Source organism: Lolium perenne, chromosome 7, assembly GCF_019359855.2.
Source record: "Lolium perenne isolate Kyuss_39 chromosome 7, Kyuss_2.0, whole genome shotgun sequence".
NCBI classification, from domain to species: domain Eukaryota; kingdom Viridiplantae; phylum Streptophyta; class Magnoliopsida; order Poales; family Poaceae; genus Lolium; species Lolium perenne.
Genome location: NC_067250.2, coordinates 217,174,903 through 217,193,351, shown reverse-complemented (window position 1 = coordinate 217,193,351; position 18,449 = coordinate 217,174,903). Strand labels below are relative to the sequence as shown.

At 39.5% G+C, this 18,449-nt stretch overlaps 2 long non-coding RNA genes across 2 annotated transcripts; both read left to right on the top strand.

The window, feature by feature from the left end:
• The first annotated feature begins 5,426 nt into the window (after positions 1–5,426).
• On the top strand, positions 5,427–8,412 carry LOC127314184 (uncharacterized). Its single transcript, XR_007859470.2, has 4 exons — positions 5,427–5,514; positions 6,400–6,473; positions 6,643–6,754; positions 8,346–8,412. It is a non-coding gene; the product is annotated as an uncharacterized lncRNA (long non-coding RNA).
• A 5,068-nt stretch (positions 8,413–13,480) lies between these two features.
• Positions 13,481–16,653, top strand: LOC127314185 (uncharacterized). Its single transcript, XR_007859471.2, has 4 exons — positions 13,481–13,568; positions 14,453–14,526; positions 14,695–14,806; positions 16,398–16,653. It is a non-coding gene; the product is annotated as an uncharacterized lncRNA (long non-coding RNA).
• The last annotated feature ends 1,796 nt before the right edge of the window (positions 16,654–18,449 follow it).

Here is an 18,449-nt window from a genome sequence, read left to right as displayed (position 1 = left end):
ATGTTAATCTTGCTGATAACTCTACAAAGAAACCTTTGGGGAGAGTTGATAATGTTCGCATTAACGTTAACAATAACCTTGTCCCCGTTGATTTTGTTGTCTTGGATATTGAATGCAATGCATCTTGTCCCATTATATTGGGAAGACCTTTTCTTCGAACTGTTGGTGCTATTATTGATATGAAAGAAGGCAATATTAAATATCAGTTTCCTCTCAAGAAAGGTATGGAACACTTCCCTAGAAAGATAATAAAGTTACCTTTTGATTCTATCATTAGAACAAATTATGATGTTGATGCTTCGTCTCTTGATAACACTTGATACACACTTTCTGCGCCTAGCTGAAAGGCGTTAAAGAAAAGCGCTTATGGGAGACAATCCATGATTTTACTACTGCACTTTTATTTTATATTTAAGTCTTGGAAGTTGTTACTACTGTAGCAACCTATCCTTATCTTAGTTTTGTTGCATTGTTGTGCCAAGTAAAGTCTTTGATAGTAAGGTTCATACTAGACGTGGATTACTGCGCAGAAACAGATTTCTTTGCTGTCACGAATCTGGGCCTAATTCTCTGTAGGTAACTTACAAAATTATGCCAATTTACGTGAGTGATCCTCAGATATGTACGCAACTTTCATTCAATTTTAGTATTTTCATTTGAGCAAGTATGGTGCCTCTTAGAAATTCATCTTTACAAACAGTTCTGTTTTGACAGATTCTGCCTTTTATTTCGCATTGCCTGTTTTGCTATGCTTGATTGATTTTTCTATTCCATTAACTTTCAGTAGCTTTGTGCAATGTCCAGAAGTGTTAAGAATGATTATGTCACCTCTGAACATGTGAATTTTGATTATGCACTAACCCTCTAATGAGTTGTTTTGAGTTTGGTGTGGAGGAAGTTTTCAAGGATCAAGAGAGGAGGATGATACAATATGATCAAGGAGAGTGCAAGCTCTAAGCTTGGGGATGCCCCGGTGGTTCACCCCTGCATATTTCAAGAAGACTCAAGCGTCTAAGCTTGGGGATGCCCAAGGCATCCCCTTCTTCATCGACAACATTATCAGGTTCCTCTAGTGAAACTATATTTTTATTCCATCACATCTTATGCACTTTGCTTGGAGCGTCTGTTTGTTTTTGTTTTTGTTTTGTTTGAATAAAGTGGATCCTAGCATTCATTGTGTGGGAGAGAGACACGCTCCGCTGTTGCATATGGACAAATATGTCCTTAGGCTTTACTGATAATATTCATGGCGAAGGTTGAATCTTCTTCGTTAAATTGTTATATGGTTGGAAACGGGAAATGCTACATGTAGTATTTGGTAAAATGTCTTGGATAATGTGATACTCTGCAATTGTTGTGCTCATGTTTAAGCTCTTGCATCATATACTTTGCACCTATTAATGAAGAAATACATAGAGCTTGCTAAAATTTGGTTTGCATAATTGGTCTCTCTAAGGTCTAGATAATTTCTAGTAAGGGTCGAACAACAAGGAAGACGGTGTAGAGTCTTATAATGTTTACAATATGTCTTTTATGTGAGTTTTGCTGCACCGGTTCATACTTGTGTTTGTTTCAAATAACCTTGCTAGCCTAAGCCTTGTATCGAGAGGGAATACTTCTCATGCATCCAAAATCCTTGAGCCAACCACTATGCCATTTGTGTCCACCATACCTACCTACTACATGGTATTTCTCCGCCATTCCAAAGTAAATTGCTTGAGTGCTACCTTTAAAATTTCTATTATTCATCTTTGCAATATATAGCTCATGGGACAAATAGCCTAAAAACTATTGTGGTATTGAATATGTACTTATGCACTTTATCTCTTATTAAGTTGCTTGTTGTGCGATAACCATGTTCCTGGGGACGCCATCAACACTTTGTTGAATATCATGTGAGTTGCTATGCATGTCCGTCTTGTCTGAAGTAAGGGTGATTTACCATGAGTTGAATGGTTAGAGCATGCATACTGTTAGAGAAGAACATTGGGCCGCTAACTAAAGCCATGATTCATGGTGGAAGTTTCAGTTTTGGACAAATATCCTCAATCTCATATGAGAATATTAATTGTTGCTAAATGCTTATACATTAAAGAGGAGTCCATTATCTATTGTCTATGTTGTCTCGGTATGTATGTCTAAGTTGAGAATAATCAAAAGCGAGAAATCCAATGCGAGCTTTCTCCTTAGACCTTTGTACAGGCGGCATAGAGGTACCCATTTGTGACACTTGGTTAAAACATATGTATTGCGATGATAATCCAGGTAATCCGAGCCAATTAGGACAAGGTGCGGGCACTATTAGTATACTATGCATGAGGCTTGCAACTTGTAGGATATAATTTACATGATGCATATGCTTTATTACTACCGTTGATAAAATTGTTTCTTGTTTTCAAAACCAAAGCTCTAGCACAAATATAGCAATCAATGCTTCCCTCTGCAAAGGGCCTTTCTTTTACTTTTATGTTGAGTCAGTTCACCTATCTCTCTCCACCTCAAGAAGCAAACACTTGTGTTAACTGTGCATTGATTCCTACATACTTGCATATTGCACTTGTTATATTACTTTACATTGACAATATCCATGAGATATACATGTTATAAGTTGAAAGCAACCGCTGAAACTTAATCTTCCTTTGTGTTGCTTCAATGCCTTTACTTTGAATTTATTGCTTTATGAGTTAACTCTTATGCAAGACTTATTGATGCTTGTCTTGAAAGTACTATTCATGAAAAGTCTTTGCTATATGATTCATTTGTTTACTCATTGCATTACCATTGTTTCGAATCGCTGCATTCATTACATGTGCTTACAATAGTATTGATCAAGATTATGATGGCATGTCACTTCAGAAATTATCTTTGTTATCGTTTACCTACTCGGGACGAGCAGGAACTAAGCTTGGGGATGTTGATACGTCTCCAACGTATCGATAATTTCTTATGTTCCATGCCACTTTATTGATGATACCTACATGTTTTATGCATACTTTATGTCATATTTATGCATTTTCCGGCACTAACCTATTAACAAGATGCCGAAGAGCCAGTTGCTGTTTTCTGCTGTTTTTGGTTTCAGAAATCCTAGTAAGGAAATATTCTCGGAATTGGACGAAATCAACGCCCAGGATCTTATTTTTCCACGAAGCTTCCTGTCACACCCCAATTTTGAAACCTTGATTTATTGTCCTTAGTGCAAAAATTAGGGGGAACAAAAACTTTTTCTATAAACTAATTGGATGAGTTGCCTTGATCTGTTTGTTATGATGAATTGCTTTGACCTGTTGGTAGACGTATTGTCTTGTTTTGCTTGTTGAGTTTTGTCTTGAGCTAACCCAAAGAACAACACCTCTAGTGGTCAAACAAACAACTCACCAAAATAAAACACATGTGTGGCTTAGGAAGAATTGTTTTCCTTCTTACTACATCAAACCTCTCTCCTGATGACAACATGGGTGTGCCATCTTGATTTTTTCTCTTTGTGGTACAAGATAGCTCAATCATCCTTAATTCACAACTTGGTGATGTCAATGCATGGATCTCATCTGTGCATCTCCCTCTACAATTTCCACATCCTGCATGTCTCATTCTACCCTTGCATCACATATATTCAACTTGATCTTATACCCTATCCAATGATTCAACTCTAGATCACTTCCTTCACTTTTACCTCTTGTTTTTATTCAAGTTTTATCTTCACAAAACCAAGAGTGGGAATGATGGATACATTTTGTAGCCATCATCTACCCTTGAGAACACTTCTCCCTAAATTAGTTCTCCTTCTCAAAACCCTACTGTTTCCTTCTCTGGTTTTGACCACAAAACCACTTCTAGTTTTATTAAAGCTTCTCAAAATATTTCTTCAAAGAAAACAAGGAACTAAAATGGGTTTTGTTTTTCATCTCATTTCTGCCAAGTACTGATTTCTAAAACATTATTTTCTATCTTACTTTCTTTTCAGCAAAAGGCTTGTTTATGATACCTATACCATTTCTTGTTTTTCCTCTTGCTTATTTTACATTTGAGAAAACTCTACTTTACTTGAGGAAGTAAGTAGAACATTTTAAACTCCTATGTTCCAATTAGTTCTCTCAACATTTTCAAATTCCATTCCACTTGAGTTCATTCCCAATTGTCCCTAGACAATTGAGGTGTTTCAAATACTTTTCAAACAAGTTCTATTTCAAATGACAACTCTTGCACATCTTGTGTACATCTCTGATCTACCCCATAATGTTCCTTCATCCTCCAACTCTTGATCAAGTAGATGATCTCTTGATACTTTCTATTGGACTCCCTTCAACTAAACTCTAGACTCAGGGAGTAATTCAAATCCCTCCCAATTGACCTCTTATTTGAAGAACAAGTTATATTTCATCATACCCATCTCGATCCTCTATTCTTTTCCATCACTACCTTGACCTCATGAATTGAAGATTTATGTCACCTTCATACTCCTTTTTATCTATATGTATCTACCCCTATCTTTTATCATCATCAAAGTCACTCTTTGACATTTTCTCCTCAACATCATGCACATATCTATTCACATGGATGTTGTGCATCTCTCTCACATTTCTCACTTGCTCATGACAAGAAAGGAGCCGGCCATGACTTGAAATTCGGCCAGCCCCTCCTCCTCATTTCCTTCTCTTGCAAGCCTTGCCTCCCAACTACCCCAACAAATAAATGGGCAGCCACCCACCTTGGCCAATCAAATAAGGGGCTGCCATCACTCCCTCCCTCTATAAAAACCCCTCCTTGGCCGGCCACCTCGCCCTTTGCTCTCATTTTTTCTCTCTCCACTCACACCCACTCCCTCCCCTCCTTCTCGCACGAGCTGCTGCCCCTCCTTGCTTGCATGGCCGGCCATGGCCATGGAAACCTCTCCAAGATGCAACTCCCTCCTCCCTCAAGCTTTACCTCACCATGAGAGCCTCCCTCTCCATCTTCTCCCCAACCTTAGATGGTTTAATCTCCTCTTCTTCTTCCTCCATTGCTAAGATTGGATCTTGATGCAGGTGCATGTTGGTCCAAGCATGGAGAAGCATGAGCAATCCTCAGATCTGAAGTTCTTGAGCAAAGTTCGTCCAAATCCCTGCAGTAATTTCTGTAATCTTGCTGTTTCAGATTCTGGTACGAACTTGTAAAATCCACCAAATCTCGTGCGCAGATCCAAATCGAGTGATTCAAAGTTCCGCAGATAGATACGGAAAAGATCTACAACTTGGCGTTGGTCTCATCCTCAAATTCCTTACGGATTGTCCATGGTAATAAAAGTTCTGTAAACATGCAGATTCACTGTTTGTTAGATTTGTTCCGATTTACAAAACCTTTTTGAACAAACTCAACTGTAGATGAAAGCCCTCTTCAATACCTTCATTTTGGCGGTGGTTTCACTTCGATTGACCTCCTGAAACTGAAATGGTTCACATATCAAGATCTGATCAGATCTGATTTGTCGAATTAAACCAGGAGCTTGGGAATGAATTTTTGAATGAAACCAATTGGGTAAGAACCAGCTTTTCAATACCTTTCAGATGCAGCTGACCTCATATTTTTATGAGTTATGTAAGATTTTGGGTGAATTAAACTTGTTATGTGTGTTCTGCAGACATGGCTGTTAGCTTTTAAATCATCAAAAATCCATTTTTTAACCTAATTGAGTGATTCCAATTCTGTAAGATTACTGAATGTTTTCTTAATCTTATCAAACAAGTTTCACACCTTTATCTGTTCTGTAACTCCAGAGAGAAAGCAAATGGTACAAACATGCAGTAACCTTGTCAATCCATTTGTGAGAGTTTCAGAAACAATTTGAACCCAAATCAAATTGTGTATGCATCTCTCTTTAATTATCTTTCAAATGCCAGTGGTCTCATATTTTTAGGATTTTTCTACGATTTATGGCTTACAGATCTTGTTTTCTGTACAGTCAGATTCAAAGAAATTCCTAAATTTGTAGGATTCATATTTTTGGGTGATTCCAACTGGGTTAGTCTTGTATTAGTACTGGCCATCTAGGAAAAATATTATTAGTCTCTGTTCATACATTGCTGTTGCTGTTAGTAATGTATATGTGTGACATGCTTTGTTGAAGCAAAACTTTTCGGTTTATTTAAAACCCTTGACCAATTCTTTTTAGTAGAAATGGGCAACCTTTGTCTTATGATTGCAAAACAAAACCTCTGCAAGTTAACATCAGCTCTTTTGTTTTGCTTAAGTCTTCAAATGGTAGAGCATATCATTTGCTTCCTATTCTTGTGTAGTGTTGTGTAAGCTTTACAAAATAGAGAGAATGATTTCCCGTTTTTCCAAAAATGTTTCAAAAAAATAATATGAATGTTTGTAATGCCCAGCTAATGCACTTGTCCTCTTTATGATGTTATCTACCAGGGGATACTTAGTTGTGCCATGGTGATACCGAGAGAGGCAATTGCTAAGTTATGATACTCTCATACCTTTACTAGGTAAATAAAATGGGTTCTCTTTTAGTTGCTTTGTAGTATCTATAAGTTCTTTGTATGTTAGCCCGTAGTAAGGTGGTTAGCTATTGCTTGTTGATTGTTGAATGTTGCATGCTTGTTATGATTGGTGCAATGTGATTGATTGTGTTCCTTTTATATTTTCCGACGATAGATGCGAACGATTCCGGAGAAGAAGAAGAAGTGGTTCGGACAAGGATTTTATTTATATTGACGGGATTCTTATATTGATGAAGTTGAAGAAGTCCAGGGACAAATAAGCCAAGGCAAGCCATCTTTTGATCTCTGATATGATGTCTCTTTGGATGTCATCTTGTGCTATCAATAGCATCTTGGTTCTATGTGTGATGATCTCCATATTGTTGTCATCTATGCTTGGATGCAAGCATGGTACCTCTAGTAGTTTTATCTTGTCAAGGTCTTGGTAATTGGTTGGGTGTATGGTATCATGGCAATTGCTATCCAACTTGCTTTCTATATTTAGCTTGAATATGTTCCACCTCGGGACAAGATTCATACTACACCCCCTTCTAGTGTAGATGTATCAATACCATGTTTTTGGTGTATTCTCAAATTGTGATGAGTATGCCTGTTTTCCCTTAATGGTGTTGGTGTTGGTCAATTTTCATCCCTATCTATCTATTGATTGGGTTAGATAGCACCACAAATCTGAAAGTATATTTCCTCTTGTGTTGTCATAATACATGCTTAGCTCAAGCAAGTATGATCCACTCCAGTACCTCTTTTTCATACCCTCAATGGCGTGATGATCCTCATCTCGGCCATAGTGTTGTATTAGTTCAACTCATGAAACTTTAGATTGGGAACCCCTCAAGGTTTACCTTGTTGTAAATGTTTATGAAAACCTTGGGTGAGGCAATCTTGCCCAAGCGTATGGTTTATGAAAGGAAAGGATCTTGACAAAGATGGTTGGAAAGAGGAAGGTGTGTGTGACTTGGGTTTTTGAGAAAAACGACACATGGTTCTTTGTATTCGCCCGGAACAACTAAACAGCGCAACCATAGCTACTCCAACATGGGCACGGGGCTTAACTTGACGTTTGTTCTTCTTAGCATGAGGCACCGCACAACTATACAAGGGTACGGTTACCCCCGAGTCCGGGTTGTCATGGTTGGGACAATAGTATAACGGGAGGCCTTCGGGGCTGACCCGTCCGGAAGACACTATGGGTCTCCTGGCTTGGCGGTGGAGCCACGCTCTAGAGGAGGTGAGCTGCCACGGTGCCGGGGAGGTACATACTCCATAGGGTAGGACCTCGTGTTAAGTCGAATGGGCGAAAGGTTATGTCCGGGTATCCGTCGTGGCATATGTCGTTATGCGGGGATGATGCCCACACGATAGGTATCCGGATAGTTGTGGTGAAAGTGTGCAAACTCTGCAGAGTCAAAACTATTCGAATAGCCGCGTCCGCGGTCATGGACGGTTGGGATGGCCGTTACAGAGCTGTGTCGAGCTTTGGTTTTGAAAATAATTTCCAAAGGAAATGTGTGTTGGAAGTACCGAAAGGGTACGGGAAAGATGGTGTGCCGACCATGTGGAGATGGTCGAGGAAAATGAAACAAAAGAGGGTGACCCTTCCTAGTGTTTCATGTAGAGGAACTCTGCTTTAACAAAGATATAGAGATGTCATAGGACTTTCTTAGTGTCCCCTTCAACTGTGATGTGGGATGCTATATCCACAAGAGAAACTGATTCTCTTTCACATGCTATATCCACCAGAGAAACTATTCTTCCTCTCTTGTCTTCTTTAGTTAGAATTGTTATCACCTTCTTGATGGTTTGCGAGTACAATTCAAATGTACTCACGGCTTTGTCCCTGGCTATTTACTTGGCCAGACCTGGAGGACTTCGACAGATGAAGAAGGAGTTGACGACGTCTATGCGAGCTAGGAACGTCTTCCCGCCCGCTGTTCGTAGGGTTAAGGCAGATGACTTGGGCTCTACGCTGCTGAAGTGATTCTGCTACTCTGATGATTAGATTAGGCCCTTCGAGGCTATCTTGTAAAGATGGGTCATGTGACTTTATTGTAATTTTCTTATTCCATTTTGTAAAGGATGATGTAATTTGATATCAGTTCGGTTATGTGTTCACGGCACACTGATCATGGGAACGTGAACTGTATACATAACAGGGTATTTCGGACAGCTAGTCCGGGGTCCCCACAGAGCTGGTATCAGAGCTATCCTGACTGTAGGAGACCTTAGTTAGCATGGACGTTAGTTAGGAGACAAGTAATTGGGAAAAACTATTTACGAAACAAATTATTTCTTTAGTAGGAAGCATAGCTTCTACTCCTCTTATTTCTTCAAAGCTTCTAAATTCTTATCTCTCCGCTTTATTAAAATGTTTGAAAATTCTTACTCTATTGTCTCATCCACTTCAAACCCACATGTTAGACGATGTCCCCAACTCAGACCGGAGACTCAAACTCAAAGATGGATCAATCCCTCGGGAAGACTCGTGTATCTCCAACGACAGCTATTGAAGATTGGATGCCGACTTAGCCGTGCACATAAAGGGATAAAGGATCATGTCTTTGGTTGTCACCAAAGTCTGTCAGAGAGCTGACCTTGTTCCTCTTTGGACTCGCACTTTCGCAGTCGTCAAGGATCAAGTTCTCAATTTCTTGACTAGTTATTTTTAGGCCAGCCACGAGAAGATCTCTACTTCAGAAGCACCTCAACAGCTACCTCTTCGAAGACCTCATGTTTCCGGGATGTCGAGACTAGAAGTTCTACGCAGCTTTCTCCTCTGCCTCAACATCAACGACTCAACACCCGGCCCCTTCACCACCAACTGCTACCAGGATCCAAGTTGAAGCTGATGGTAATGTTATGAAGACGTCAACATATGCGACCAGCCCCAAACCTATAGGATGGATAGGACAAACTCAATCGCTTTGATTGAGCTACCCCGCGAATTAGGAATTTCTGGGTACTTAGATTACCATGTCTGGTGTGATGATTGCTTGTGGTTCCCTAGTGTGCTGCCTTGAATGTTTGTATCTGTTTGCTGTGTGCATGTATGTCTTGCTATTTAGACGTTTCCGCCCTTTTTAATTGTTTGAAATTTGTGAAACAGAAATTAAAAATGGAAATCTGCCAGTGTACTGTTTTGCTAATAAAAATAGTTTGGTAGCTCCGATTGATGTGATTCCAATTGCACTAGAACCAGTATGAAATTATCTTTCAGACGCCACTGACCGTGTATTTTTAGGATGTTTGTGCGATTTTTAATAAATAAAACTTGATCACTGTTTCTGGTTAGTATTTTGAGTCTCAAAAATTGAAAAATAAATATTTTTGAACGATTCCAATTGTGTTGATCTTGTTTTGTTACTGTGCATCTAGGAAAAATACCAGTAGCCTCTGTTAGTGGTATTGTGTCTCTGGTTATGGTTGTATGGGTGTCACATGCAATGATAGGATTAAGGTTTGCCTCGCCGATGTATTGCTTACTATTAGTTAAATTGGGTAGACTAACGAAAGACTCTAACTCTAAACCTGTTGGAAGTTGTTTTTCAACCGTCAAGAAAACTAACCCGACCCCTATCTACGCTGACTTCCTTCAAGATCAGCTGGACCATCTCCACTACGCCAAGAAAGAAGAAGCCCTACCTTCAAGAGTGACTGCACCTCTACGAGAAGACATGCTAACTTGGTCTAACCTTGAAGTATACTCGCGCTAACCGCGAGGATATCTTTTTGAAACTACCCTCTAACACACCGTCTAACAAACTGAGAGAACAATAGCGTCAGACCCAAGTTACATCACATGGTTCATCTGTTCCTCATCAAGTGAAGCTCATGAAGATACCTCAAGACTCAAGATTAGGTGTATTTTACCTGCTCACTTCTTAAGTGGTATAAGTCAACACTGACCCTCAAGCTGAAGATTGTCTTCGACGGCCTTCGTTGCTGCTTCATATGGAGACCAACCAGGCGTTTCATCGACTTACTAACTTACCGCGCGTTATATGGTCTAATAAACACCGTGAGTGCCTCTTGAAGTCGTGGACTACACATCGTCTCCTGAAGATTCTTCAATTGAATACGGAAGATCGACGACTTCTTCAGAAGCCCAGACAGGACTACAAGGCAGAAGCTCTGAGTTTTTCCGAAACCCGATGAAAAATCCTAAGGGTGGAAGACTTCGTCTTCCACTAAAAATTGGAGCTGACCCTAAAAATTTAAACCTTTCTAAAACACCGTTGGGAATTTGGGATGCACTAACTTCCCTTGAAGCTGTGGACTGCACCTCGCTCCCTGAAGATGCTTCAACTCAAGACGAGAGAAAGATCACTTCTTCGAAAGCACTGACAAGACCCTTGGCCAAAGCTTAGAGTTTTTAAACCCCCCTATGAACAATTTTAAGGGTGGAAGAATTTGTCTTCCACTAACATCAAGCTAACTCTAAAAGGTTTTCAACCCTGCTAGAGCACCGCTGGAGTGCACTAATATTGAACCCCCGCTAGGATCGCTTAGAAGTTTCAGGTCTAACACCTACATGGAGTAGTCAACCTCTTCATGAAGCTCGCCATCGGCAGGAATCCATCATGCCTCCCAGAAGATGAAGCCACGACCATCTCAACAATGGCGCATCTACAGAAGAATGGAGTCTAACTTTAGTTGAACTTTACAACCCCTCTAGTTCTACGCTTAGTAATCTCGGGACGAGATTATTTTAAGGGTGGAAGAGTCTGTCACACCCCAATTTTGAAACCTTGATTTATTGTCCTTAGTGCAAAAATTAGGGGGAACAAAAACTTTTTCTATAAACTAATTGGATGAGTTGCCTTGATCTGTTTGTTATGATGAATTGCTTTGACCTGTTGGTAGACGTATTGTCTTGTTTTGCTTGTTGAGTTTTGTCTTGAGCTAACCCAAAGAACAACACCTCTAGTGGTCAAACAAACAACTCACCAAAATAAAACACATGTGTGGCTTAGGAAGAATTGTTTTCCTTCTTACTACATCAAACCTCTCTCCTGATGACAACATGGGTGTGCCATCTTGATTTTTTCTCTTTGTGGTACAAGATAGCTCAATCATCCTTAATTCACAACTTGGTGATGTCAATGCATGGATCTCATCTGTGCATCTCCCTCTACAATTTCCACATCCTGCATGTCTCATTCTACCCTTGCATCACATATATTCAACTTGATCTTATACCCTATCCAATGATTCAACTCTAGATCACTTCCTTCACTTTTACCTCTTGTTTTTATTCAAGTTTTATCTTCACAAAACCAAGAGTGGGAATGATGGATACATTTTGTAGCCATCATCTACCCTTGAGAACACTTCTCCCTAAATTAGTTCTCCTTCTCAAAACCCTACTGTTTCCTTCTCTGGTTTTGACCACAAAACCACTTCTAGTTTTATTAAAGCTTCTCAAAATATTTCTTCAAAGAAAACAAGGAACTAAAATGGGTTTTGTTTTTCATCTCATTTCTGCCAAGTACTGATTTCTAAAACATTATTTTCTATCTTACTTTCTTTTCAGCAAAAGGCTTGTTTATGATACCTATACCATTTCTTGTTTTTCCTCTTGCTTATTTTACATTTGAGAAAACTCTACTTTACTTGAGGAAGTAAGTAGAACATTTTAAACTCCTATGTTCCAATTAGTTCTCTCAACATTTTCAAATTCCATTCCACTTGAGTTCATTCCCAATTGTCCCTAGACAATTGAGGTGTTTCAAATACTTTTCAAACAAGTTCTATTTCAAATGACAACTCTTGCACATCTTGTGTACATCTCTGATCTACCCCATAATGTTCCTTCATCCTCCAACTCTTGATCAAGTAGATGATCTCTTGATACTTTCTATTGGACTCCCTTCAACTAAACTCTAGACTCAGGGAGTAATTCAAATCCCTCCCAATTGACCTCTTATTTGAAGAACAAGTTATATTTCATCATACCCATCTCGATCCTCTATTCTTTTCCATCACTACCTTGACCTCATGAATTGAAGATTTATGTCACCTTCATACTCCTTTTTATCTATATGTATCTACCCCTATCTTTTATCATCATCAAAGTCACTCTTTGACATTTTCTCCTCAACATCATGCACATATCTATTCACATGGATGTTGTGCATCTCTCTCACATTTCTCACTTGCTCATGACAAGAAAGGAGCCGGCCATGACTTGAAATTCGGCCAGCCCCTCCTCCTCATTTCCTTCTCTTGCAAGCCTTGCCTCCCAACTACCCCAACAAATAAATGGGCAGCCACCCACCTTGGCCAATCAAATAAGGGGCTGCCATCACTCCCTCCCTCTATAAAAACCCCTCCTTGGCCGGCCACCTCCCCCTTTGCTCTCATTTTTTCTCTCTCCACTCACACCCACTCCCTCCCCTCCTTCTCGCACGAGCTGCTGCCCCTCCTTGCTTGCATGGCCGGCCATGGCCATGGAAACCTCTCCAAGATGCAACTCCCTCCTCCCTCAAGCTTTACCTCACCATGAGAGCCCCCCTCTCCATCTTCTCCCCAACCTTAGATGGTTTAATCTCCTCTTCTTCTTCCTCCATTGCTAAGATTGGATCTTGATGCAGGTGCATGTTGGTCCAAGCATGGAGAAGCATGAGCAATCCTCAGATCTGAAGTTCTTGAGCAAAGTTCGTCCAAATCCCTGCAGTAATTTCTGTAATCTTGCTGTTTCAGATTCTGGTACGAACTTGTAAAATCCACCAAATCTCGTGCGCAGATCCAAATCGAGTGATTCAAAGTTCCGCAGATAGATACGGAAAAGATCTACAACTTGGCGTTGGTCTCATCCTCAAATTCCTTACGGATTGTCCATGGTAATAAAAGTTCTGTAAACATGCAGATTCACTGTTTGTTAGATTTGTTCCGATTTACAAAACCTTTTTGAACAAACTCAACTGTAGATGAAAGCCCTCTTCAATACCTTCATTTTGGCGGTGGTTTCACTTCGATTGACCTCCTGAAACTGAAATGGTTCACATATCAAGATCTGATCAGATCTGATTTGTCGAATTAAACCAGGAGCTTGGGAATGAATTTTTGAATGAAACCAATTGGGTAAGAACCAGCTTTTCAATACCTTTCAGATGCAGCTGACCTCATATTTTTATGAGTTATGTAAGATTTTGGGTGAATTAAACTTGTTATGTGTGTTCTGCAGACATGGCTGTTAGCTTTTAAATCATCAAAAATCCATTTTTTAACCTAATTGAGTGATTCCAATTCTGTAAGATTACTGAATGTTTTCTTAATCTTATCAAACAAGTTTCACACCTTTATCTGTTCTGTAACTCCAGAGAGAAAGCAAATGGTACAAACATGCAGTAACCTTGTCAATCCATTTGTGAGAGTTTCAGAAACAATTTGAACCCAAATCAAATTGTGTATGCATCTCTCTTTAATTATCTTTCAAATGCCAGTGGTCTCATATTTTTAGGATTTTTCTACGATTTATGGCTTACAGATCTTGTTTTCTGTACAGTCAGATTCAAAGAAATTCCTAAATTTGTAGGATTCATATTTTTGGGTGATTCCAACTGGGTTAGTCTTGTATTAGTACTGGCCATCTAGGAAAAATATTATTAGTCTCTGTTCATACATTGCTGTTGCTGTTAGTAATGTATATGTGTGACATGCTTTGTTGAAGCAAAACTTTTCGGTTTATTTAAAACCCTTGACCAATTCTTTTTAGTAGAAATGGGAACCTTTGTCTTATGCTTGCAAAACAAAACCTCTGCAAGTTAACATCAGCTCTTTTGTTTTGCTTAAGTCTTCAAATGGTAGGGCATATCATTTGCTTCCTATTCTTGTGTAGTATTGTGTAAGCTTTACAAAATAGAGAGAATGATTTCCCGTTTTTCCAAAAATGTTTCAAAAAAATAATATGAATGTTTGTAATGCCCAGCTAATGCACTTGTCCTCTTTATGATGTTATCTACCAGGGGATACTTAGTTGTGCCATGGTGATACCGAGAGAGGCAATTGCTAAGTTATGATACTCTCATACCTTTACTAGGTAAATAAAATGGTTCTCTTTTAGTTGCTTTGTAGTATCTATAAGTTCTTTGTATGTTAGCCCGTAGTAAGGTGGTTAGCTATTGCTTGTTGATTGTTGAATGTTGCATGCTTGTTATGATTGGTGCAATGTGATTGATTGTGTTCCTTTTATATTTTCCGACGATAGATGCGAACGATTCCGGAGAAGAAGAAGAAGTGGTTCGGACAAGGATTTTATTTATATTGACGGGATTCTTATATTGATGAAGTTGAAGAAGTCCAGGGACAAATAAGCCAAGGCAAGCCATCTTTTGATCTCTGATATGATGTCTCTTTGGATGTCATCTTGTGCTATCAATAGCATCTTGGTTCTATGTGTGATGATCTCCATATTGTTGTCATCTATGCTTGGATGCAAGCATGGTACCTCTAGTAGTTTTATCTTGTCAAGGTCTTGGTAATTGGTTGGGTGTATGGTATCTTGGCAATTGCTATCCAACTTGCTTTCTATATTTAGCTTGAATATGTTCCACCTCGGGACAAGATTCATACTACACCCCCTTCTAGTGTAGATGTATCAATACCATGTTTTTGGTGTATTCTCAAATTGTGATGAGTATGCCTGTTTTCCCTTAATGGTGTTGGTGTTGGTCAATTCTCATCCCTATCTATCTATTGATTGGGTTAGATAGCACCACAAATCTGAAAGTATATTTCCTCTTGTGTTGTCATAATACATGCTTAGCTCAAGCAAGTATGATCCACTCCAATACCTCTTTTTCATACCCTCAATGGCGTGATGATCCTCATCTCGGCCATAGTGTTGTATTAGTTCAACTCATGAAACTTTAGATTGGGAACCCCTCAAGGTTTACCTTGTTGTAAATGTTTATGAAAACCTTGGGTGAGGCAATCTTACCCAAGCGTATGGTTTATGAAAGGAAAGGATCTTGACAAAGATGGTTGGAAAGAGGAAGGTGTGTGTGACTTGGGTTTTTGAGAAAAACGACACATGGTTCTTTGTATTCGCCCGGAACAACTAAACAGCGCAACCATAGCTACTCCAACGTGGGCACGGGGCTTAACTTGACGTTTGTTCTTCTTAGCATGAGGCACCGCACAACTATACAAGGGTACGGTTACCCCCGAGTCCGGGTTGTCATGGTTGGGACAATAGTATAACGGGAGGCCTTCGGGGCTGACCCGTCCGGAAGACACTATGGGTCTCCTGGCTTGGCGGTGGAGCCACGCTCTAGAGGAGGTGAGCTGCCACGGTGCCGGGGAGGTACATACTCCATAGGGTAGGACCTCGTGTTAAGTCGAATGGGCGAAAGGTTATGTCCGGGTATCCGTCGTGGCATATGTCGTTATGCGGGGATGATGCCCACACGATAGGTATCCGGATAGTTGTGGTGAAAGTGTGCAAACTTTGCAGAGTCAAAACTATTCGAATAGCCGCGTCCGCGGTCATGGACGGTTGGGATGGCCGTTACAGAGCTGTGTCGAGCTTTGGTTTTGAAAATGATTTCCAAAGGAAATGTGTGTTGGAAGTACCGAAAGGGTACGGGAAAGATGGTGTGCCGACCATGTGGAGATGGTCGAGGAAAATGAAACAAAAGAGGGTGACCCTTCCTAGTGTTTCATGTAGAGGAACTCTGCTTTAACAAAGATATAGAGATGTCATAGGACTTTCTTAGTGTCCCCTTCAACTGTGATGTGGGATGCTATATCCACAAGAGAAACTGATTCTCTTTCACATGCTATATCCACCAGAGAAACTATTCTTCCTCTCTTGTCTTCTTTAGTTAGAATTGTTATCACCTTCTTGATGGTTTGCGAGTACAATTCAAATGTACTCACGGCTTTGTCCCTGGCTATTTACTTGGCCAGACCTGGAGGACTTCGACAGATGAAGAAGGAGTTGACGATGTCTATGCGAGCTAGGAACGTCTTCCCAGTCAGTTGCCTCTAGGGTTAATGCAGATGACTTGGGCTCTACGCTGCTGAAGTGATTCTGCTACTCTGATGATTAGATTAGGCCCTTCGAGGCTATCTTGTAAAGATGGGTCATGTGACTTTATTGTAATTTTCTTATTCCGTTTTGTAAAGGATGATGTAATTTGATATCAGTTCGGTTATGTGTTCACGGCACACTGATCATGTAACAACCCAAAAATTTCAAAACAAACAAAATGAATTTCCCTAGTTCCAAATTTTGGAACCAACAAAAACTTTTGTTAAAATAAGATTGATACATATAGATCTTGTTTAAATCTTGTGTTTTGCCATGATGAGTGTGATTATGCTTTTGTGCTAAACCCTAAAACCCTAAAAGTGATCAAGTGAAGGTCACCAACCAAATAAAATAAAAGAGAAAGAAATCAAATAAGAAAAATCTTAAACCCTAATCTCTCCTTAAATCAATTGGATCTATTTTGAGAAACCCAAAATAAAATAAAAGACATATGGGAACATATAGCCCTAATAGGTAAATCTTGAACCCTACCTTTATTAATTATGCTAAATGGTGGTGAACCCTTGTGAACCCCTCTAAACCCTAAACCTCACCCCTCTTTTCACCATATTAGTTAATGAAATAAAAAGAAATTAAATAAGAAAGAGGCATATGTGCCTATGGCTATATTTATAAAACCTTACCCTAAGCCTTTCTACCTTGCTTAGAGGTTTGGAAAACCTTCATACACCTTACCTAGTACCTATCAAACCAATTCCAAGTGGTTTCCAAAGAAATTAAAAGAGAAACTAAAAATGCCATAGAGGCATATGAGAGTAAAGTGCAAATTTGTGAATTTGAGAAGTTTGACCCTAGGACTTGTTGTGAATGGTTGGATCACTTCCATATACCCTTTCAATACTCAACAACATCAATTGGGTCAAGTCTAGTCAAATTTAAAATCAAATTAAACATATGCATAGAAGCATATGTGCCACATAGCCATTTCCCCAAATCTTGACCTATGCCCTTCTACCTTGACCAAATGGTGTGAAACCATCTCCAAACCTAATATAACACTAAATTGACCCTAACCCATGCCCAAGTAAAGCAAGGTGAACAATTTACAAAAATAATAAAACTTAACACATCACCTCTTATGTGTTATGGCCAATTTTGCAAATCTTTGATCAAGACCTTTTGAAATGGATTCAATGGTTTGAAATTGTTTCTAAACTAATAAGAATCACTTTAGAGTCAACAAAAGTCAAATCAAATGGAGAGAAATCAAATAGGGAGAAAATCCCAAATTCACTCACATACACACTTAGCCAAAATTGCAAATCTCCAACCAAGGCCACCATGGCTTGATCTATTGGTTGTAAAACTCTTATATATGATAAACAAACACATTTGCATCAAAGAAACCAAAATCCAATCAAAGGAAATCTCAAATTCTTTTCACATATGATAATGGTCATATGTCACTTTTATTTTTTCTTCACCACTTTGCACCCCTGGTTTGGACTTTTCCTAAACCAAACTTGGTCAACTATGACCATGTCATCCAAGACCATGTCAAGGTCAACAACTTCCATGTTGACCACCATACCTAATGTTGACTAGGTTGACCAGAATAGAGGAGACAAGTGATGACATTGGAATAAAGAGAAGATCATCTCACTTTTGCCTTTTTGCAATTCTTTTCCAAATGGACCACCACCACCACCATTCCATCTCTATGATCATATGTTTGAGACCCACCAAAGGAATTTCAAATTTTTGAAAACTTTTCTCTTTCGGCCATTTTCACAAACACCTTGTGAGCAGCACTTAGATTTGAGCCCATACTGATTTTTGGTTGGACTTGGTCCAACCCTGGCCCTCCTCAGATGCTCTGGCATCTCCTCTCACCTCACTGCATCAATGCCACCACCTGCAAGCCCCTCCACTTGACCAAGTGACACGGGCATGACCATGCCGTGGCT